Raw genomic sequence first — 25726 nt, forward strand, 5'->3', positions numbered from 1 at the left:
GATAGGCTTGGGAAAAAAAAAAAAAAAAAAAGAGCAAAGCTCTGTGGTTCCTGACAGAGAATTGTTGCTATGGGACAGAGAGATGAACAGTGAAAGGCCAGCAGGGTGAGGGACACTGGAATTACAGTTATCCAGAGTAAAAGGAAATTACTCAGCATATTGGACTTCAATTGAGACTGCAGAAGGACAACAGGTTTTAGTAAAAACCACATTCAAGAGTAAGGACCAAGCCATAGGACTAAGTTGAAAAGCAAAATAAATATGCCCTAACAACAAATAAATTCATATCCTTCCTAGTCTGTTTTGTGCTACTATGATAGAATACCACAAACTAGATATATTATAATGAGCAGAAATCTATTGGCTCATGGCGCTGAAGGCCAGAAAATCCAAGATAAAGGAGTTGGTATCCGTCAAGGGCTTTCTTGCTGTGTCATCACATGGCAGGAAGAAAAAGAGTGAGTGAGAGAGACAAATTGAAAATAATGGCAAAACCATAATTATTTTTGCACCAACTAAATAAAAAGCCCACTCCCTCAGTAATGGCATTAATCCACTCATGAGGGCAGGGCCCTCATGGATGAATCACCTTTCATTAGAATCTACTGCCCCCAGTTTTTACATTACAGGTTAAGTTTCCAACACATAACTTTGGGGGGACAGACTCAAACCACTGCAATGTCTGGCTGCACTTAAATAACCCACCAGCAATTTATCAGTTAAAAGAAAACTTAACACTCTTTAAATGAAATTTACGTTAACTAGATTTCCTACAATTATCACACACAATGTTCAGCTTATAATACAAAATAATTAAATGTGCAAAAAAATTGAATATGTAATCCACGTTTGAAAGAAATAGCAGCACATAGTAGAGTAGTCCCCCTTTATTCACAGTTTTGATTTCTGCAGTTTCAGTTACAGTACAATAAGGTATTTTGGGAGAAAAGAGAGAGACCACAGTCACATGACTTTTATTATATTGTTATAATCATTCTATTTTATTTGTTATTTTTGTTAACTTCTTACTGTTTCCTAATTTATAAATTTAACTTTGTTATAGGTATATATGTTTAGGAAAAATCACAGCGTATACATGGTTTGGTAGTATCCATGATTTCAGTTATCCACTGGAGGTCTTGGAGCCTATCCTCTGCTAATAAGGGGGGACTACTATAATCAAACCTTAGATCACTCAGATATTAGAATTAGCACAGGAAAAATGCAATCCTTAAAGCTGCTGTTATTAATATTTTCTAAGGCTTCATTAAACTATGGTGATAATGATTAAAAAGATAAAAACATGACAAAAGCCGTGAAAGTGTGACAAATTTAAAATGTAATTATTGTCTTACTCCATTTATGCTTCTATGACAAAATATGTAGACTGGATAACTTATATAAAACATAAATGCATTTCTTAAATTTCTAGAGCCTAGAAGTCCAAGATCAAGGTACAGATAGATTTGGTGCCTGTTAAGAGCCTGTTTCTCATTGTTGGCCTGTTTCTTAGAGATGTTCACAAGGGTTTTGTGCTTTTCTCGGTCCTGCTTTTGCTTTTGATATCAAGGTGAACTGGTCCCATAAAAGGAATTGGAAAGTGTTTTCTCCTGTTCTGTTCTTTGGAAGAGACAGTGCAGAATAAATGTTATTTCTTATTTAAATATATGGCAGGATTCACACCTGAAATCATCTAGATCTAAATACAGTTTTTCAGAAAGTTCTAAATCAGGAATTCAATTTCTTTGCTCATGAATTATATTTGACCATAAATTCAATATTTATAGGTATATTTATATTGTCTATTTTATCTTGGGTGAGTTTGTGGATTTTGAGGAATTGATCAATGTTATATATATTGCAGAACTCAAAGGTAAGAAAATAATCTTCTGGAAAATAGAACACCTTACTAAAGAGGGTATATCAATGGCAATAACTACATCAAAACATATAAAAACATATTCAACATCCTTAGCCATTAAGGAAATGCAAATTAAAGCCACAATAGGAGAAAACTACACAGTTATTAGAATGACTAAATTTTTCAAAAATGACAATATAATAAAAAACCCTAAACTTAAAAGTTACATACTATAACTGTTAGTCCATTTTCATTTTCTATAAAGAATTACCTAAAACTGTAATTTTTAAAGAAAAGGGATTTAATTGACTTACAGTTCTACGTGGCTGGGGAAGCCTCAGGAAACTTACAATCATGGCTGAAGGTGAAGAGGAAGCAGGCACCCCTTTTCACATGGCAGCAGGAGAGATCCAGAGCAAATGGGGAGGTGCTACACACTTTTAAATAACCATATCTCTTGAGAACTCTATCATGAGACAGCACTAGGCGGATAGTGCTAAACCATTAGAAACAACCCCCATAATCCAATCACTTCCCATCAGGTCTCTTCCCCAACATATGGCGATTATAATTCTACATGAGATTTGAGTGGGGACACAGAGCCAAAACGTATCAGTAAGATTCTATTTATATAGCATTCTACAATATTCAATTAATAGTGATAGGGAATAGTCCAGTAGTTGTCAGGGCTTTAGGTTGAGGAGAATGTAATGTCTATAAAGGGGTAACATTGAACATTTCTTTAGAATTATGTAGCATTTTGTGCTGTGTTTTTATCTAATACATATCATAAACTTTGCAAATATATACATTTAAAAATTGCTTGTTTGATAATATAATCTGGCATGTAAGAGGCTATTTGTCATTGAAAGAAACTGAATGACAGGTAAATTGAAACTCACTGGACTATTTTCACAACTTTGTGCAAGTCTAAAATAATTTTGAAAATTTTAAAAAATTTAAAATAAATTACCTAGAAATATATAGTGTATATAATTGAAGAAAATTTGATAAGCTCATATGCTGTATAATGTGCCAAATGTGCTTAGCTAAAAGAAAGAGAAATAAAAGAGATAGAGACAGTAGGATGAAAGGACAGAAGGGAGAGAGGGAGGGAAGTGGAAGGAAGGAACAAAGGAAGTGAGGGAGGGAGGGAAGGTAGAAAGGGAGAGAGGGAGGGAAGGAAGGAGGGAAGAAGAGAAGGAGGGAAGAAAGGAGGGAGGGAAGGAAGGAAGGAAAGGAAGGAAGGAGGAAGAAAGGAAAGGAAGGAAGGGAGGAGGGAAGAAGGGAGGGAGAGAGAGAAAGGAAAGAAGGAGGGAGGGAAGAAGGGAAGGAGGGAGAGAGGGAAGGAAAGAGGGAATGAAGGAAGAAAAGCAAGGAAGGAAAGAAGGGAAGGAAGGAAGGGAAGGAAGGAAGCAGGGTAGGTAGGTAGGTAGAAGGGAAGGAGGGAAGAAGGGAAGGAAGGAATGAAGAAAAGGAAGGAAGGGCGGGAAGGAGGGAGGAAAATCTCAACCACATGGCCATGCTATGCCATATGCAGCCCAGTTCCTAACAGGTCCATGGCCTGTTAGGAACTGGGCCACACACTAAGAGATGAGCAGCAGGTGAGTGAGCAAGCAAAGCTCTATCTGTATGTCACAGCTCTGCATTGCTTGCATTACTGTCTGAGCTCCACCTCCTATAATGGTAATGGTATTAGATTCTCAGAAGAACACAGATGCTATTGTGAATGGTGCATGTGAGGGATCTAGGCTGCATGCCCCTTATGAGAATCTAATGCGTGATCACGTGTCACTGTCTTCCAACATCCCCAGATAGGACCACCTAGTTTCAGGAAAACAGGCTTGGGGCTTCCATTGATTCTACATTGTGGTGAATTGTATAATTATCTAATTATATATTACAATATAATAATAGAAATAAAGTGCCCAATAAATGTAATATGCTTGAATCATCCCAAAATCATTTCCCCACCCCCTAGGTCCACAGAAAAATTGTCTTCCATGAAACTGGTTCCTGGTGCCAAAAGGGTTGGGGATCACTGGTGTATATCATAAAAAATTCTAGTGAAACTTGTGGAATGATGATTGTCCTAGATTATGGTTAGGAAAATCTGCATAAAATAGACAGAGCTTACCTCTGCACAAGTGATGATTAGTTGGTTAGTAAATGTGGACTGTTTGGGAAAGGAGTTTACTTTGGGGTAGTTGGCTTTTGCCATTGAGGCAATTTTCAAAGAGCTGACAGTTAAGGACTGTTTGCCTGCAGCTCTCTCAGCAGCTGGGGAATACACGTTTCCTTCCTGAAGTATGGTCTGTGTGGTACATCAAAGTGGTTACTACGACAAATGTGTATTATGTATCTACATAATATCAGTTTCAAATATTTGGAGGAAAACATACTCACAAAATTTTATATACTTTCAGGTTTTCAGTTAAATGGTTATGATTAGGTTGCCTCTTTTTTGCATGGCATTGTTCCACACCCTTCAACATCTAGTTGTGTTGTGCTTCAATTTAGCTGCATCCTTCTTAGAATATTTTACTTAGAACAGAAACATATTGGCCTAATCAGTGCAGAATTAAAAGAAACACTAGTATTGATATTCCGTTCTTACTTTTCCTAAAAGTAAAATCACATTCTCACTTTTAAAAGCACTGTTATTTTTTCATATATAGGTGAAGGAAATAGTCACTTTTAATAAATTAGTACATAGGTAACATCTTGCTATGCCCTTTTCTTAAATAAATATCCATATACATCACTTTTTTCTAAACAGTCATATACAAGTAACTATATGTGTTAAGTTTTCTGTCTTTTAAAAATAAAATTAGGTCATGTGTACTCTGATTTGCAACTTTTTAATATCACAAATAATGTATATATATACACGCACACACAAATGAATGTATTTCTAATAATTGTATAACATTTCGTTGTATAAAGATGCTGTCATCTATTATATCTTGCAGTTACCCTATGGAGGCTGTGTCATGTTATCTTGATTATAAGCAATACAGTATTGAATTTCCTAGTACTTAGGTTTTTGCACATTTGCTTAAGTATCTAAGCATCTTGATATACTAGATAAGTAGATATAAAATTTCTGGTCCACAGGAAGGTGCATTGCCCTAATCATAAATCTTTTTACCAATAACAGACACTAATATAGCTAACTTCACCAGAAAAATATTTTATCAGAAGGATACTACATGGTTCAGAGCATTATCAGGAATGTTAAGGAACTAAGCACAGAAAGGACAGAAAATTCGAAAAGGCAAGGAACAGCTAATGTCCCGTCACAGGTGTGTGCATCTTTTGAGACTGAAATGATATGTGTTTCATTATCATGCTGAACCTAAAATGTTATGAACATTAGGGCTAAATGACAATGAACAACCTTGACTATAGCACTGAACTTTTAATCCCATTACTGCCACCGCAAATGACCTCTCACCATCCTTACATGTTGAAGCAATTTTCTCAGGGTTCAAATTCCTGGGTAGGAGTTTCAAACTGGCTAAGGCTCAATCATACTGTTCATGAATTTTAAGAAGAGACAACTAACTGTTTCACTGAAATTTCTCTGCAGCAGTTGAGGTCCTGGGTTCCCCACAATGAAGAAGCCTATGCAACTATTGAGAAACCTAAAGCAAATTCCTCAGAGTATACACATATTTTTAATTGTAATAAATACCATCAAATTTCACTTCAAATAAATTATACCAATTTTTAGCCCCATTTATACTATAGAGTATATTTTCCCAATCACGTTGACAATTACCACTTTTAAAATGATTGCTAATTTTAAAAAATAAAATAAAAAATAAAAATTAAAATTTTGTTGCAGTATGGATTTTACTGATTAGTTATTAAGGTTAATATTTATATTAGGATTCTCCAGAGAGAAAGAACTAAGATACACACACACACACACACACACACACACACACACACGCACGACAGGTAGATAGGTAGGTAGGTACAAAGATAAAGAAAGAAAAAGAAAGAAAGAAAGAAAAAAAGTCTTTAATCCATCTGGAGTTAATCTTAGTGTAAGGCATCAGGAAGGGGTCCAGTTTCTGCTTTCTGCACATGGCTAGCCAGTTTTCCCAACACCATTTATTAAACAGGGAATCTTTTCCCCATTGCTTGTTTTTTTCAGGTTTGTCAAAGATCGGATGGTTGTAGATATGTTGTGTTGCCTCCAAGGCCTCTGTTCTGTTCCATTGGTCTATATCTCTGTTTTGGTACCAGTACCATGCTGTTTTGATTACTGTAGCCTTGTAGTATAGTTTGAAGTCCAGTAGTGTGATGCCTCCTGCTTTGTTCTTTTTGCTTAGAATTGACTTGGCTATGCGGGCTCTCTTTTGAACCAACCCAAATCCCCATCGATGATAGACTGGACAGGAAAAATGTGGTACATATACACCATGGAATATTATGCAGCCATCAAAAATGATGAGTTCGTGTCCTTTGTAGGGACATGGATGAACCTGGAAACCATCATTCTCAGCAAACTGACACAAGAGTAGAAAATCAAACACCGCATGTTCTCACTCATAGGCGGGTGTTGAACAATGAGAACACTTGGACACAGGGAGGGGAGCACCACACACTGGGGTCTGTTGGGGGAAAAGGGGGGGGGGATGGGGGGCTGGGGAGGTGGGGAGAGATAGCATGGCGAGAAATGTCAGATATAGGTGAAGTGGCGGAAGGCAGCAAATCACACTGCCATGTGTGTACTTATACAATAATCTTGCATGTTCTTCACATGTACCCCAAAACCTAAAATGCAATAAAATTTTTTTAATTAAAAAAAAGAAAGAAAGAGAAAGAAAGGAAAGAAAGAAAGAGAAAGAAAAACAAAGAAGAAAGAACAAAAGAAAGAAAGGATAGAAAAGAGAAAGAAAGAAAGAAAAAGAAAAGAAAGAAAGAAAAATGGATGATAGGTGGGAAGGTACTTACTCATTAGTTCATGAGATTATAGAGGCTGAGATGTCCTGTGACAAGCCATCTGCAAGCAGGGAGACCCTGACATGCCATTAGTGTGGATCAGTCCAAGTCTGAAGGCCAAAAAAGCTGATGGTTAACCCTCAGTTTGAGGCCAAAGGCCTGAGAATAAGCTGTTGTGTTTAAGTCCTGAAGTCCAAAGGCTGGGAAGCTTGGAGTTGTTTTCAAAGGCAAGAAAGAAAGAGTGTATCCTAGCTCTATCAGATGGTTCAACATAGTGGCCTTTCCTCAATTTGTTTGATGGCGCCCACCTACTACCAGGGCTGCTCTTCCCCACGTAGTCCACTCAGACTCACATGCTAATCTCTGCAAAAACCCTCACGGACACAGCCAACAGTAATGGACTATTGGGTTTCTAGTTATTCCTTAATTGAGTCAAGTTGACACCTCAAACTAACCAGCACAAAATCTTTACATTTATTTTAAAATATCGAGCTGCCTAATAATGTGCTAAATGTACATATTTTTGTTGTCATTGTGATGTTTGTATCTATATATTATGTGCAAACTTGCTTTTCTTTGCCATTATATGTATCCCCTAGTAATTTAAGCTTGATTCTTTTTTTTTTATTGCATTTTAGGTTTTGGGGTACATGTGAAGAACATGCAAGATTGTTGCATAGGTACACACGTGGCAGTGTGATTTGCTGCCTTCCTCCCCATCACCTACATCAGGCATCTCCCCCCTTGCTATCTCTCCCCAACTCCCCACCCCCCACCGTCCTCCCCGTATTTCCCCCCAACAGACCCCAGTGTGTAGTGCTCCTCTCCCTGTGTCCATGTGTTCTCATTGCTCAACACCCACCTATGAGTGAGAACATGCGGTGTTTGATCTTCTGCTCTTGTCAGTTTGCTGAGAATGATGGTTTCCAGGTTCATCCATGTCCCTACAAAGGACACAAACTCATCGTTTTTGATGGCTGCATACTATTCCATGGTGTATATGTGCCACATTTTCCCTGTCCAGTCTATCATCGATGGGCATTTGGGTTGGTTCCAGGTCTTTGCTATTGTAAACAGTGCTGCAATGAACATTCGTGTGCACGTGTCCTTATAGTAGAACAATTTATAATCCTTTGGATTGTCTCTATTTGCAGATGACATGATTGTATATCTAGAAGACCCCATCATCTCAGCCCAAAGTCTCCTGAAACTGATAAGCAATTTCAGCAAAGTCCCAGGATACAAAATCAATCTGCAATAAAAAGCTTTATTATTTCGTGTGCATGTGTCCTTATAGTAGAACGATTTGTAATCCTTTGGATATATACCCAGTAATGGGATTGCTGGGTCAAATGGAATTTCTATTTCTAGGTACTTGAGGAATCGCCACACTGTCTTCCACAATGGTTGAACTAATTTACACTCCCACCAACAGTGTAAAAGTGTTCCTATTTCTCCACATCCTCTCCAGCATCTGTTGTCTCCAGATTTTTTAATGATCGCCATTCTAACTGGCGTGACATGGTATCTCAATGTTGTTTTGATTTGCATTTCTCTGATGACCAGTGATGATGAGCATTTTTTCATGTTTGTTGGCCTCATGTATATCTTCTTTTGTAAAGTGTCTGTTCATATCCTTTGCCCACTTTTGAATGGGCTTGTTAGATTTTTTCTTGTATATCTGTTTTAGTTCTTTGTAAATTCTGGATATCAGCCCTTTGTCAGATGGGTAAACTGCAAAAATTTTTTCCCATTCTGTTGGTTGCCGATTCACTCTAATGATTGTTTCTTTTGCTGTGCAGAAGCTGTGGAGTTTGATTAGGTCCCATTTGTCTATTTTGGCTTTTGTTGTCAATGCTTTTGGTGTTTTGGTCATGAAGTCATTGCCTACACCTATGTCCTGAATCGTTTTGTCTAGATTTTCTTCTAGGGTTTTTATGGTGTTAGGTGTTATGTTTAAGTCTTTAATCCATCTGGAGTTAATTTTAGTGTAAGGTGTCAGGAAGGGGTCCAGTTTCTGCTTTCTGCACATGGCTAGCCAGCTTTCCCAACGCCCTTTATTGAACAGGGAATCCTTTCCCCATTGCTTGTTTTTGTCTGGTTTGTCAAAGATCAGATGGTTGTAGATATGTTGTGTTGCCTCTGAGACCTCTGTTCTGTTCCATTGGTCTATATCTCTGTTTTGGTACCAGTACCATGCTGTTTTGATTACTGTAGCCTTGTAGTATAGTTTGAAGTCCGGTAGTGTGATGCCCCCTGCTTTGTTATTTTTGCTTAGAATTGACTTGGCTATGCGGGCTCTCTTTTGGTTCCATATGAAGTTTAAGGTGGTTTTTTTCCAGTTCTGTGAAGAAGGTCATTGGTAGCTTGAAGGGGATAGCATTGAATCTGTAAATTACTTTGGGCAGTATGGCCATTTTCACGATATTGATTCTTCCTAACCATGAACATGGAATGTTTGTCCATCTGTTTGTATCCTCTCTTATTTTGTTGAGCAGTGGCTTGTAGTTCTCCTTGAAGAGGTCCTTTACGTTCCTTGTTAGTTGTATTTCTAGGTATTTTATTCTCTTTGTGGCAATTGTGAATGGAAGTTTGTTCTTGATTTGGCTCTCTTTAAGTCTGTTATTGGTGTATAGGAATGCATGTGATTTTTGCACATTGATTTTGTATCCTGAGACTTTGCTGAACTTGCTTATCAGTTTCAGGAGGTTTGGTCCTGAGACGATAGGGTCTTCTAGATATACAATCATGTTGTCTGCAAATAGAGACAATTTGACTTCCTCCTTTCCTATTTGAATGCCCTTTATTTCTTTTTCTTGTCTGATTGCTCTGGCTAGAACTTCTAATACCATATTGAATAGGAGTGGTGAGAGAGGGCATCCTTGTCTGGTGCCACATTTCAAGGGGAATGCTTCCAGTTTTTGCCCATTCAGTATGATTTTGGCTGTTGGTTTGTCATAAATAGCTTTTATTATTTTGAGATACATTCCATCGATCCCTAGCTTATTGAGGGTTTTTAGCATAAAGGGCTGTTGAATTTTGTCAAAGGCCTTCTCTGCATCAATTGAGATAATCATGTGGTTTTTGTCTTTGGTTCTGTTTATGTGGTGAATTACGTTTATAGACTTGCATATGTTGAACCAGCCTTGCATCCCCGGGATGAAGCCTACTTGATCATGGTGGATAACCTTTTTGATGTGCCATTGCAATCGGCTTGTCAGTATTTTATTGAAGATTTTTGCATCTATGTTCATCACGGATATTGGCCTGAAGTTTTCTTTTCTTGTTGAGTCTCTGCCGGGTTTTGGAATCAGGATGATGATGGTCTCATAAAATGATTTGGGAAAAATTCCCTCTTTTTGTATTGTTTGGAATAGTTTCAGAAGGAATGGTACCAGCTCCTCTTTGTATGTCTGGTAGAATACAGCTGTGAACCCATCTGGTCCTGGGATTTTTTTGGGTGGTAAGCTCTTAATTGCTGCCTCAACTTCAGACCTTGTTATGGGTCTGTTCAGGGTTTCGGCTTCTTCCTGCTTTAGTCTTGGGAGGAGGCAAGTGTCCAGGAATTTATCCATTTCTTCCATTGGATTGAGTGTGCATTGAGTTGTTTGTAATAATCTCTGATGATGGTTTGAATTTCTGTGGAATCTGTGGTGATATCCCCTTTATCGTTTTTTATTGCATCAATTTGGTTATTATCTCTTTTCTTTTTTATTAATCTGGCTAGTGGTCTGTCTATTTTGTTGATCTTTTCGAAAAACCAGCTCCTGGATTTATTGATTTTTTGAAGGGTTTTTTGTGTCTCTATCTCCTTCAGTTCTGCTCTGATCTTAGCTATTTCTTGTCTTCTGCTAGACTTTGAGTTTTTTTGATCTTCCTCCTCTAGCTCTTTCAGTTTTGACGATAGGGTGTCAATTTTTGATCTCTCCTTGCTTCTCATGTGGGCACTTATTGCTATATATTTTCCTCTAGAGACTGCTTTAAATGTGTCCCAGAGATTTTGGTATGTTGTGTCTTCATTCTCGTTGGTTTCGAAGAACATCTTTATTTCTGCCTTCACTTCATTGTTTATCCAGTCAATATTCAAGAGCAAGTTGTTCAGTTTCCATGAAGCTGTGTGGTTCTCGGTTAGTTTTTGAATTCTGAGTTCTAACTTGATTGCACTGTGGTCTGAGAGACTGTTTGTTATGATTTCTGTTCTTTTGCATTTGCTGAGGAGTGAATTACTCCCAATTATGTGGACAATTTTAGAGTAGGTGTGATGTGGTGCTGAGAAGAATGTATATTCTGTGGATTTGGGGTGGAGAGTTCTGTAAATGTCTATTAGGTTTGGTTGGTCCAGGTCTGAGTTCAAGTCCTGGATATCCTTGTTAATTTTCTGTCTTGTTGGTCTGTCTAATGTTGACAATGGGGTGTTAAAGTCTCCCACTATAATTGTGTGGGAGTCTAAGTCTCTTTGTAAGTCATTAAGAACTTGCCTTATGTATCTGGGTGCTCCTGTATTGGGTGCATATATATTTAGGATCGTTAGCTCTTCTTGTTGCATTGATCCTTTTACCATTATGTAATGTCCCTCTTTGCCTCTTTTGATCTTTGTTGCTTTAAAGTCTAATTTATCAGAGATGAGAATTGCAACTCCTGCTTTTTTTTTTTTTGCTCTCCATTTGCTTGGTAAATCTTCCTCCATCCCTTTATTTTGAGCCTTTGTGTATCCTTGCATGTGAGATGGGTTTCCTGGATACAGCACCCCGATCGGTTTTGTCTTTTTATCCAATTTGCCAGTCTGTGTCTTTTGACTGGGGCATTTAGTCCATTTACATTTAGGGTTAATATTGTTAAGTGTGAATTTGATACTGCCATTTTGGTGCTAGTTGGGTGTTTTGCCCTTTAGTTGAGCTGGTACTTGTTGTTTCTTTATATGTGTAGAGCCTCTTTCAGGAGCTCTTGTAGAGCTGGCCTGGTGGTGACGAAATCTCTGAGTACTTGCATGTTCCCAAAGGATTTTATTTTTCCTTCACTTATGAAGCTTATTTTGGCTGGATAGGAGATTCTGGGTTGAAAGTTCTTTTCTTTAAGGATGTTGAATATCAGCCCCCACTCTCTTCTGGCTTGTAGGGTTTCTGCTGAGAGATCTGCTGTGAGTCTGATGGGCTTCCCTTTGTGGGTAACCCGACCTTTCTCTCTGGCTGCCCTTAGTATTTTCTCCTTCATTTCAACCCTGGTGAATCTGACGATTATGTGTCTTGGGGTTGCTCTTCTTGACGAATATCTTTGTGGTGTTCTCTGTGTTTCCTGGACTTGAATGTTTGCCTGCCTTGCTAGGTTGGGGAAGTTTTCCTGGATAATATCCTGAAGAGTATTTTCCAGCTTGGATTCATTCTCTTCGTCGCATTCAGGTACGCCTATCAAACATAGATTAGGTCTTTTCACATAGTCCCACATTTCTTGGTTAGTTTGTTCATTCCTTTTTACCCTTTTTTCTCCAGTCTTGACTTCCCATTTTATTTCATTGAGTTGATCTTCGACCTCTGGTATCCTTTCTTCTGCTTGGTCAATTCGGCTGTTGATACTTGTGCATGCTTCACGAAGTTCTCGTGTTGCGTTTTTCAGCTCAATGAATTCACTTATATTCCTTTCTGTTTTGTCCATTCTCGTTAGCATTTCGTCAAATCTTTTTTCAAGGTTCTTAGTTTCTTTGCATTTGGCTATAACATGTTCTTTAAGTTCACAGAAGTTTCTTACTACCCACCTTCTGAAGTCTGATTCTGTCATTTCATCACACTCGTTCTCCCTCCAACCTCGTTCCCTTGCTGGTGAGGAGTTGTGATCCCTTTTAGGAGGAGAGGTGTTCTGGTTTCGGGTGTTTTCCTCCTTTTTGCGCTGGTTTCTTCCCATCTTTAAGGATTTATCCACCTGTCGACTTTGTAGTTGCTGGCATTCAGATTGGGTCTCAAATCTTTCAGATTGACGTTCTGTTTGTTGATGATGGGGTTATTTCTGTTTCTTGGTTTTCCTTCTGACAGCCTGGCCCCTCTGCTGTAGGTCTGCTGAGGTTCACTCTAGGCCCTGCTTGCCTGGGGCTCACCTGCAGCAGCTGCTGAACAGTAAGGGTTGTTACCAGTTTTCTTCTTGTGCTATCTTTGTCCCAGAAGGATACCAGCCTAGTGTCAATCTGATCTCTCTTTTATGAGGTGTCTCTTTGGATATATAGGGGTCAGGGAAGTGCTTGAGGAGTTGGTCTCTTCTTTATATGAGCTCAAATGGTGAGCTGTGAGCTCTGTTGTTGTTCATTCAGAGCTACTGGGCAGGTACGTTTAGGTCTGCTGCAGCAGAACTCATAAACTGCTTTTTGTTCCCAGGTGCTCTGTCCCAGGGATTTAGGGCTTTATTTATGAGTTTCCGTTATGCTGCCACCTTCTTTTTTTTTTTTTTCCCCTTCAGACCTGCCCTGCCCAGCAAGGAGGCAGCCTAGTCACTGGTGGCCTGTAGAGGCTTTGCTGAGCTGCTGTGGGCTCCGCCCAGCTGCCGAGTGAACTTCCCTGCAGTCCTGTTTATGTAGGTGTAGTTAGAACTGCTTTGGCGATGGTGGCCCGCCTCTGTTGAGGCAGAGTCTCTTTACTGTGGTGGTTTGCCTTGGCAACAGCAGGCTGCCTCAGCAATGGTGGGTTGCCTTGGCAACGGCTGGCTGCCTCAGCATTGGCCGACTACCTCAGTCTTGGTGGGCTGCCTCGGTAATGGCAGACGCCCCTCCCCCACAGAGCTGGACCATCCCGGGTTCAGCTGCGCTTGCTGTGAAAGTCTCAATTCAGAGTCTCTGGTTGCTGTTCTTTTGTGGGGGTGGGACCAGCCAAGCCTGATCGCCTGGCTCCCTGCCTCAGAGCCTTTTTTAAGTTGGTGTTCCAGTTGCCTGTTGAAGAGGCGCCGGGGTCTGTTTGTTTTCCCCTGCGGCCACTCACTGTGCTGGCTTAAACAGCGGCACTGAGGTTTGTGGCGCTTTTTTTTTTTTTTTTGCCCTGGAATCTACTGTCCTGGTTCCCTGCTCAGTCCCCTTTTTAAACAGACGAATGGGCGACTTTCCGTGGCTCCAATCGCCAGCTGAAAGGGCACCCAGACTGGTGTATTTTGTACGGAGAACTGCTGCTCCAGGGCGCCGATAAAGCAGCTGTGCGGGGCAAAGCAGCGGCACCGGCCGGCACAGCCGCGCTGGCCACCTTGGGGCTCCTCCGCCTGGGAATTTCCTGGCCTATGGGCAATAAAAATGTGGCGTCCACTCACTCTCTGCGCTTTCACTGGGAGCTGCAATCCTGAGCTGTTCCTAAGCGGCCATCTTGGATCCTCTCCTATGTTTTCAACCTAAAATATTTTCTAAATACAAATGTAATAAATGCTCAATGGAAACAACTTGGCAGAATTGCACAAAAGGAAGAAAAAGTAATACTCAACATATCGATGTATGTTCTTCCAGTATTATGTCAAATATTTTAGACCTTTTGTGTGATTTTTCATTTTCCACTTCAAAATCTGTAATGAACATACTTTATGTGATTACCTATTCTTCTCACTATGATTCATTTTAATGACTGAATATCAGCATAGTACTTTATTTTCTACATATACTTATCATGACTTCATTGATGATCAAGTCTTAAAATTTAGGTATTTTTTTGGCAAAGTGTGATTCTTATCTTTGTAAATATAGTTGTTGTTGTTTTTTTTGTTTTCAAAGAAACTGTCTTAAAACTATATTGCTGGGTCCAACAAAATCTAATGGGGATTTAAGGCATTTAAGGGCTTTTTTCCACATTGCACTTTAAACAGGCTGCTTCAGTGTACACTCTGTCAGCAATACATGAAAATGCCTGCTTTCACACACTTTCACTACTCAGTAGAATACACAAAGAATTATAGTTCTTCACAAATTATTTCTCAAGAGGGAACAACTTAAACTTTTCCACTTATTTTGTGATAAAAGACTTGGGTATTACTCTGTCTGCATTTAGGTTGGATACCTGACTTAAAAAAATATTTACAATTGACACATAGTAGTTGTACATGTTTATGAGGTACAGTGTTTGTTTTAATACATGCTTACATTAATACTCAAGGGTAGTTAGTGTGTTCATCACAAACCTTTATCATATTTTTGTAATAATAATTTTCAAAAATCTCTTTTGTAGCTGTCTTGAAATGTACAATACATGGTTAATATACTTTCTATATATAGTCTATATATTAAGTCCTAGTTGGATGAATCATTTGCAAATATTTTCTCCCATTCTGTGGGTTGTCCGTTTACTTTTAGGATTTGTTTCTTTGCTGTGCAGAAGCTTTTTAGTTTGATGTAATCACATTTGTCTATTTTTGCTTTTATTGCTTATGATTTGAGGTCTCATCTAAAAAAATTTTTACCCAAATTATTGTCACGAAGCATTTCCCCTGTGTCTTCTTCTAGTAGTTTTAGAGTTCTGGTTCTTATATTTAAGTCTTTAATACATTTTGAGTTGATTTTTGTATAAGATGAACAGTGAGGGTTTGGTTTCATTCTTCTGCCTATAGATATCCAGTTCCATAGCACTATTTATTGAAGAGACTATATTTTCCCCAATGTATGTTCTTGGCACCTTCATTTTAAAAATCAGTTGGCTGTAAATATGTGGATTTATTTCTGGGCTTTATTCTATTTCATTGGTCTGTGAGTCTGTTTTTATGACAGTGCCAGCCCAATTTAGCTACTATAGTTTTGTAGTATACTTTGCAGTCAGGTAGTGGGATACTTCTAGCATTTTTCATTTTCTTTAAGAAATGCTTTGGCTGCTGGGAATCTTTTTTGATCCATATGAATTTTTATATTATTTTTAACATAGAAGATATAGCTCAAATTTCCAAGAAATAGCCCTCTTGCCTGGAAATATTCCCATTTCCTTTTTTCCTTCCACAGTACATGATTCTTTAAGGATCTTTTGAAAAAAATTATTAAATTTTACCTAAAGTTGTTTTATGTAGTTGATAAATGATAGACGTAATAACTAAAAGTGATAATAGATCATACTGAGGTAACATTTAGAATACATAATTTGAGACTTTTTTCTTTTTTAAATTTCCAAATGTTTCTTTAATGACAATCACCAGATTGTAGGCCTTCATTTTGTCCTGGCCAGCATTCCTCATCTTCTTTTTTTTTTTTTTTTAACTTTTTAATTATACTTTAAGTTCTGGGGTACATGTGCAGAATGTACAGGTTTGTTACATATGTATACATATGTCATGGTGGTTTGCTGCATCCATCACCCAGTCATCTATATTAGGTATTTCTCCTAATGCTATCCCTCCCTTATCCGCTCACCCCGTGCTATCCCTCCCCTGGCCCCTATCCCCACACAGGCCCCAGTGTATGATGTTCCCCTCCCTGTGTCCATGTGTTCTCATTGTTCAACACTCAATTATGAGTGAGAACATGCAGTGTTTGGTTTTCTGTTCTTGTGTCAGTTTGCTGAGAATGATGGTTTCCAGCTTTATCCATGTCCCCGCGAAGGACATGAACTCATTCTTTTTTATGGCTGCATAGCATTCCATGGTGTATATGTGACACGTTTTCTTTATCCAGTCTATCATTGACAGGCATTTGGGCTGGTTCCAAGTCTTTGCTATTGTGAATAGTGCCGCAATAAACATACATTTACACGTGTCTTTATAATAGAATGATTTATAATCCTTTGGGTATATACCCAATAATGGGATTGCTGGGTCAAATGGTATTTCTATTTCTAGATTCTTGAGGAATTGCCACACTGTCTTCCACAATGGATGAACTAATTTACACTGACACAAACAGTATAAAAGTGGCCCTATTTCTCCACATCCTCTTCAGCATCTGTTGACTCCTGATTTTTTAATGATCACCATTCTATTCATGATCAAGTTGGCTTCATCCCTGGGATGCAAGCCCCGTTCAACATATACAAATCTATAAATGTAATCCATCACATACACAAAACCAAAGACAAAAACCACATGATTATCTCAACAAATACAGAGAAGGCCTTCAACAAAATTCAACAGCCGTTTATGCTAAAAATTCTCAATAAGCTAGGTATCAATGGAACGTATCTCAAAATAATAGCAGCTATTTATGACAAACTCACAGCCAATATCAAACTGAATGGGACAAAACTGAAGCATTCCCTTTGAAAACTGGCACAAGACAAGGATGCCCTCTTTCACCACTCCGTTCAACATAGTACTGGAAGTTCTTGCCAAGGCAATCAGGCAAGAAAAAGAAGTAAAGGTATTCAGTTAGGAAAGGAGGAAGTCAATTATCTCTATTTGCAGATTACATGATCGTATATTTAGAAAACCCCATTGTCTCAGCCCAAAATCCCCTTAAGCTGATAAGCAACTTCAGCCAAGTCTCAGGATACAAAATCAATGTGCAAAAATCACAAGCATTCCCATATACCAGTAACAGACAGAGAGTCAAATCATGAGTGAATTCCCATTCACAGTTGCTACAAAGAGAATAAAATACCTAGGAATACAACTAACAAGGGATGCAAAGGACCTCTTCAAGGAGAACTTGAGACTTTAGAGAATTTTAATTTCAAAAGCACAAAAAAATGGACTGTTAGAATATGAAATAGGTGGTTTTTAACTTTAAAATAATTTTTATTATACAAAGTTTGCCATGTAATTAAATATTTCTCTGCTTTGTACACAATTATTTTTACTCTCCACAGGATGGCTGCTTAACTTCTCATCTGGTCATGGCAAGCACTAAAATTTTAACAGAATAGTGGTAAAAATGCCTTAGGGATTTAAGTTGAAAGCAGTATATTGGTACAAGGCTTTGCACCCAATATCAGAGATGTACAAATGTCTTTTTATTCAAAAATACAAAATAAATTATCTGTAGTTCTGTACAATGACAGTGGTAAACCATTATATGTTTTGTCAACTGAAATGAGTAACTGATGGTTACAGTGATTTCTTAAATATCAGTCAACCTTTTCTTCAGTCATGTTCTCCAGCTAACTTCTCTGAGACTGCCTTGAGCTTCCTGTCACAGTTCATTAATATAGGTAAAGCACTATTCTAGGAATTAGAACATGCCACTTCCCATTCTTTACATTTCACCCATTCCAGGGTGCTTCTCTTCTTTGGGAATTTTTATGACTAAAATTTCTGCTGTAGTTACAGTGAGGCCACCCCAGAAGCAGCCAATAAAGCGGTTTTCACAAGCTTTGTTGGGTCAATGATTTATTTTTCCACCATATTCACAAAATCTCTGATCATGGCATCATAACCAACTTCTGTGGAACTTTGCATAATTTTCTCAACTATAAAGCATCCTTCAACACCTGCATTTTTAGCAATTGCCACTGCAGCAATTTTGAATATTCTAATTTCTATACCAAGGTTTTGCTCTTCACTAGCTGGAGTCAGTGAGTACAAGGCTGGAATGTACTGAAGCAGGGCACAGCCCCCTCCCAGAACAATGCCTTCTTCAAGAGCAGCGGTTGCTCATTAAGGCATCTGTAACTCTGTTTTCCTTTTCATTTCCTTTGACATCACTTGTCCCACCAACCTTCAGCACAGCTACTCATCTGAAAGGTTGTGTAGCCATTCTAACAGCTTTTTCTTTTCATATTCACTAATTGTGACATCCAACTTCTCCATGATTTCTTGAATACCATTATTTCAATTTCAGCCTTGTCATCTTCTCCTTTTAAGAGCATGGCATCATCTTTGATCACAATGACCTCTCCAACTTTATCTAAGTCATGAGGCTGCACAGCTTTAAGATTTAGGGTCAAGCCCTCTTTTCCATGGCACCACCAGTAGCAATAGCTATATCTTTAAGCTGTTTCCATTGTCACCAAACCCTGGAGCTTTGCTATAACCTGAAGACCAACTTTTAGCCTATTCAAAATGAATGTACTTAGAGCTTCTCCATCAATATCTTTAGCAATTATGCCTGAAGGTTTATGATGAGCATTGGCAACTTTAAGAGCAGGTACAATGGACAGGACACTAGAAATTTTCTATTCACTCATTAGAACATAGGCATCCTGGAATTCACATTTCTAGCCTCCTGACAATAAAGTATGGAGAAATATATCCTCGATCAAACTTCATGCCTTCAATTATGTCTAATTCATCATTCAGTGTTTTTTCCATCCTTTACTGTGATGGCAACCTTTCCTCTGTCTGTCTCCATTTGTGGAAATTGTAGCAACCTGGCCAACCTCGTCAGGGGTAGTTACAGGTTTAGACTGTCTTAACTTCAGCAATTACAGCATCAACAGCTAACATCACACTTCTCCCCATTTCCAATAGATTAGCACCTTTGCTCATCTTTTTGAAGTCTTCCTTGGCAATAGAGCATCCCAGAACAGTAGCAGTACTAGTGTCATCCCCAGCCTCTTCACTTGTGTTATTGGCAACATCTTGAACGAGTTTAACTCCAATATTTTTATATTTATCCTTGGAGTCAATAGACTTTTCAACAGTCACACCATCTTTTGTTACTTTGGGACTTTCACAGCTCTGTTCAATAGTCACTGCTCTTCCCTTTGGCCCTATTGTAACAGCTAAAGCATTGGCTAAAAGGTCTATATCTTGCAGCATTAAGGCTTAGGCATCTGCACCAAATTTTACATCTTTAGCATAAGCCAAAGTGAGATGAGGAGCCGGCACCCTGGACACCGGTCTCAGCTAGTGAAAGACTGTGAGTAATGGAAGCTTTTCTAGAGAGCAGTAGCAGTCAGTGAGGAGAAATCGGTGATTTTTAGCACACAATAATAACAGAGTGATATGAAGAGAATTAATTTAAATGATTAGTTAGAATTGCTAGATATTAAAGTATTTTAGGAAAACATATTTTATGTAGAGTCATTCTAAAAGTGTAGATTAAATAAATTTGGATACATACCATACATTGTCAGTATATGTCATTTATTAGTCTGAAAATCAATTTTTTCTTTATAAACAAATGGTATATTTTTCATTTAACATCAACTTTTTGCATTTTCTAATGTTTTCAATTGTCAGATAAAACAATATGTGATAATCCACAAGTTTTAGTTTTTACTTTTATCACTGAAGCCTACTTGCTAAAAACAATTCAACACAGCTTACACAGAGTTTACAATTCATATCATACGCAGGAAAGGATTTACTACCTTCTCCACTCAGCTTTTCCTTTAAGAAGACTGTTACCGCAATCCTAATAAGGAACTGCTCTGTGCATTTACAGGGAAAAAAGGCATGAGTTTCCTTGGCAACTGGAGCCATGTGCAGTCTCTCAGAACAGCTCCTCCTACACTCAAGTTTCCTAGGTAGCAGGCTGCATATGTTTTATAAAGACAATGGGATAATGGGACAGTTATTACCCTGTTCAACCTTGCATGTGAAAAGCTTCAATGGGAAAGATGCATTTGCTATAATAACTGGCAATTTGAGGGAAAATATTAATTGTATAATGAGGTTGCTTCCTTTTTCTAATTCAGGTTGAACAGTTTAATTCAAGGTCCAAAATATATTAGATGTTTGTCATCTTTTTTTTACCCGTGAAAATAAGTACTTTCCATTCTACTTCACCCTCATCATGCACTACCAAATTAGCAGCTAAAGCTAAAGGTGAGCTGCCGGTGAGCACTTTAAGGATAAATAGTGGTTAGTTCACAGTACTGCTCTGAAGCAGAAAAACTAAACCTTAATATTGCATGAATGCAAGAGACCCAACTTATCTGAAATTGACTGTAAAGTGTCACAAACTCTTAAAACATCTAAAGAAAACTTGTCTGTAGATCTAGAAAACAGCAGAAGATAAAGCCTGAATAGCCTAAGAACATAAATAATTCTAGTAAACTAAAAATTAAATGAGAAATATTGATAAAATTGATTATATACAGTCAATATACTGTTTTGTCTGGGCAGAGGGGTGGGAGAGAGAAGTTAAGAGAATGTATTTACATTATATAGATGTCTCTCTTTTTCCAGCCTGAAAGTATTTGAAAGAAATAAAGAGCAGCTGTGTATTATTATTAAATGTGGACAAAATTTTCTGGCTAATTAGGAAACTTTATAAGTCAAATATTGTTTTAAAATTATTTTTGAAACCTTTTTAAACTCTTAATTTTATATAATAGCAACTTCTATTCTCTGACGTGCAACTCTTATTCATTCACAAACCAATTAAGTCTAATTATCTATTGAGTTGCACACAAAGAAAAATACAATTTATATGTAATTAATCTGCTCTGAAGCATTGTGAATTTTAAATTCTGTGCAACTAGAGGAGTTCAGATTATATTGTTTAAACCTGTTTTGCTGAATACTTAGCAGAGCATATTGACAATTAGAATTTAAAGGGGAAAATATTATAAATGCTTTTTTTAATACTCTTCTTGTAAATTAAATCATGAGCCATTCTACATATGACTATTTTGGAACAAAATATTCAGATGGATTTTTTAATAAAAATTTGGGACATGAATGTTGTATATTGCTTTTACAAGTATAATTATATTTAGTTTCTCTCCTCTGTCACAAACGTGCACACATGTGCACACATATGCACACATACACAAGCACATTCTTTTTATTCAATCACTTTCATTGGATTAATTGAAATACTATGTTTTCCCTAAATGCATAATAGACATTTTGTCAGGTAACATATGTATAACATTACATACCTATTTTAAATATGTGTTTTACTCTACTACAAATTTAACATAAATTACTGAAAAATTTCTCCCGTGATGGATACTTTACTTAGTTTACTTCAATTGTTTTCTCTCTCTCTCTCTCTCTCTCTGTCTCTCTCTCTCTCTAGTGCTTTTTGTGTTTTGATTTTTCTGTTTGAGTGATTCCAAGAAGTGGAAACTACAGGATTTGAGAATCTGCTGTGGAAAGTGATTTTGAGATTGTAATAATGGATTATAAATAATTTATGACAATAGCATAGATTTCTGAAATTTGGAATTGCTAGTTTTGTGCATAATAAGTTATGCCTAAAATACTACACCTGCAGGTTCACTTGCTCACTATGCAAATTTGCTAAATTTGATTTAGGAGCATCCTTCTTTAATTATGTTCTTATTTAAGAGTAACTTCTTTTCTTTCTCAGAGTTCTAAACCAACTTTCTTCAATTTTCAAAAGCAAAAGTGCAAAAATAACACTAAGAATAGATATTTAGTAATGTAGCTATGTAGTAAGTTTTGGCTTTAGTATGTGCTAGGCACTATTAAAGATTTACTGTGATGTAGGATCAAATATGAATTATTAATATCAGTTAATTGAGTATTGTGTTCAACTTTTGGTCTTATTTTCAATATAATTTTATTAGGCAATTCTATTTACCTTTTTGTGGGTATGTCTAACTATTGTATAGAGCCCACTTTCTGGCTGTTTCTAAGACATGGTTGGTTTGTTTTTAACCAGGGAGATGTTTCCCATTATCCTTGATAATGTACCATGAACATATGAAAACATATGAAACATATGAACACGATAAAAGAAGAGGAAAATCACTAACGTCTGATTGGCTGTATAGAAACAAAGTTTATCCTGGTAAGTTACAAATCTATGTATTATTTATAATAACTACTTGACTTGCAGCATGGTAATTACAAACAAAAGATCTAAAAGCAATTTAGGTACATCTTCTACTATAGTTGAATTTTGTCTTATGGTGAATAAAACTAAATTTGAATCCATATTTAATGTGTACCTTAGAAATACAAATTTAACATTAATTGCTTAGTTTATATATTACTGTACTACATTTAAGAAAAAGATGTGTTTAAACTGGACAAAAGACATTAATTTAGTTTGACAAATGAATAACTTTGAGATTGCATACAGAATCTCTTACTTGAATGGATTACTTGGAGATTGCCTCTAAGCTCTTTTTCATATCTAAAATACTCTAATACTTGTCTTGTAATATGGGTCATTTTATAAGCTTTTGTATGCTGCTGAACTTGTTCTTTCCAAATCATGTTATTAGGTCCATTAGCCACTGCTAAAACCTTCAAACCACCTGTTAACAAATCCACTGAAAATAATTTTCTTTTTTAAAAAAGAAAGGAGACTATTCCAGTGAGCAGTTTGCAAACAAGAGAGATGATGCCTTCCTTACAAAGCAAAGGTGTGTTTGGAAAGAAAAGAGATTGCTCTTTTTTCATAGAGAGTGCCATTCAGGTTCCCATTCTGGTCTGCTTATGCAAATGAGGAATACAAACTTGTTTAGTTCTTGTTGATTGGTGCAGCATACAGTCTGTTGGTTAGGTCCAGAAAGCAAAATGGGATTTTAGCCTGAATGGCTACAGACAGTTATAAAAGTCCCAAAATTTTAGGAGTGTCTCTGGGTTTCCTAGGAATGCAGGATACATGTGTGACCCCTACAGTCAGCAAATGGGGGCTTGGCTCTATTTTGAATTTAGGCACAGTTAGCCACTCAAAGTCTATCTTGAAGGATTGGCTCTTTCATGATTCACATCCTTTTCAGCAGAATTTTTAATCTTAATTTAAAACTGGCAAAGTAATAGTCTTTAATTAGTTAAAGTTATAGTGTAACTAAGACACATCTCTTTAAAAAGCTTGGCTGTTTTGGAAATAGTGAAGATTGCCTACATAAAAGTGACAACTAAAATTTCACAAGTAAACCAATTCATTTGCAAATGGTATGGATACATGATGAAGAAACCAACAGTGTCACAGAAACAATATTCATTTTCAAGCCTCATTGGGATGCACAAAGTAGAACTTTTATTAATCTTTTATGAGATGGTTAAAAACCGTCTGAATATCTAAAAGACTATAGATAACTTTCAGTTTTGACATTTCCAACTATATTCATTGGGTTTATAAAAATCTACATGTAAACATAGGCTTTACCCTCACAAAAATGTGCCTCACTTTTCTCTGAGATAATATACACACTCACATATAATCTATGTCATATACAAGGAAAAATATTCAACTATATTTTACTCTGCTCAACAAACATTAAACTGCATATTTTTCAACATACTATTAAATGACATACCACTAATAACATACCATTTATAATTACTATTAATAGTGTACTAGTAATGTACTAATAATATATTAATAACATTAACACACTATTAATCATAGCATATTATCAACAAACTATTATGTCATATGTATTTAGCTCTACAATAAAAACCTTCTTGTTTGCCATTTGCTTAATAAAAAATATCATAGGAAAAGGTGAAATATATCTGCTGAAAAATAACATGAAGTATCTTCTTTCTCGAACATCATGTAAAATAAACTATCTGATTAAGCAAGTGTATATTGTCTCATTATCTTAAAAAAATTGTTATACAAAGCTGTTTAAACTTTCCTGTAGTTTTGCTTTATCAATTTTTAATGTATTGAACAAATACAAATAGATATAAGTAATATTAATATGATTGACAAACTGTAATAATAAATAACCATGAACCGACTTTCCAGCCCATGAACTAAAATGTAATCAATAGCTTACATTACCTATTGCTACTTTCTGTCTTTCTCCTTATGTCCCAATGTATTTTATATATTTTATTATGTAAGAGAGTTCTTCAAATAGTTTATGAAAATGTATATTATGAGAAAACATGCATGAATTTATTTTTTGCATCAAGATAAACTCCTACTAACTTGTAACATGCTTGAAAATCATCTAGTTTGAGGTACTTAAGAATAACCCATCAGTTTGAAAAGAGCTTCTATCAGAGCAACATAAATTCTGTTAAAACTGAAGCAAGAACAAACATTAATTTTATTGTGAAGCTTGGGAGGAAGAATGATGAACTCATTGATGTTTTATAAAAAGTTTATGGAGACAATGTCCCCGAAACATCAACATCTTACAAATGAATACCTCCTTTTAAGAAGCAGTGAGAGAGTGTTGAAAATGAAGCTTGCAGTAGCAGACCATCCACTTCAGTTTGTTGTTCATCTTGTTCATGTGCTAATTGGAGTGGACCAATGATTAACAGCACAAACAACAGCCCAGGCCATAGACATCTCAACTGGTTTAGCTTACGCAACTCTTGACTGAAAAATTAAAGTTGAACCAACTTTCCACTTGATAAGTGCCAAAAGTGTTGTGCCCAGATTAGCTGCAGACAAGAGCAGAGCTTTCAATACAAAGTTTAAACAAGCAGAATTAAGATCCTGTAGCATTTCTTCAAAGAATTATAATAAGAGATAAAAACGTGGCTTCACCAGTATGATCCTAAAGACAAAGAACAATCAAAGCAATGGCTACCAGATGTGAAAGTGGTCCGGTCAAACAAAAGCAGACTGGTCAAGAGCAAAAGTCATGGCAACACTTTTTTGGGAGGCTCAAACTGTTTTGCTTGCTAACTTCCTGGAGAGCCAAGACTAATAATATCTGCTTATTATGATAATGTTTTGAGAAAGTTAGCCAAAGCTTTAGCAAAAACACCAAGGAAAACTGCAATAGAGAGTCATTCTGCCCCATGACAAGGTACCTGCACGTTTCTCTCATCAAACAAGAGCAATTTTGTGAGTTTCAACAAAGTATTAGGCATCCACCTTCCAGTCCTGATTTTGCTGCTGCTTCTAACTTCTTTTTGTTTTCTAATCTTAACCAAAATGTTTAAAGGACACACCCATTTTTCTTCAGTTAAAAATATAAAAATAATCATATAAAAAATTTGTTAAATCAGTTGTTATTCCGGTAGAAGTCCCAGGACCCCCAATTTTTTAGGGATGGACTGAATGGCTGGTATCGTCTCTTACGAAAGTATTTTGAACTTGACAGAGTTTACGTTAAGAAATAAGTTTATATTTTTATTCTTATCCTTTATTTCTATTTTTAATGAAATTTTAAAGTCCTGTTGTATATACATTTTTACAAAATA

General features: G+C 36.8%; 1 pseudogene; it reads right to left on the bottom strand.

Annotated features, from left to right (window-relative positions):
• Window positions 1-17382: 17382 nt before the first annotated feature.
• Window positions 17383-19285, bottom strand: LOC116562331 (annotated as a pseudogene).
• Window positions 19286-25726: the final 6441 nt, after the last annotated feature.

This window comes from Sapajus apella, unplaced genomic scaffold, assembly GCF_009761245.1.
Source record: "Sapajus apella isolate SASKATOON/1434 unplaced genomic scaffold, GSC_monkey_1.0 scaffold32, whole genome shotgun sequence".
Lineage (NCBI taxonomy): Eukaryota > Metazoa > Chordata > Mammalia > Primates > Cebidae > Sapajus > Sapajus apella.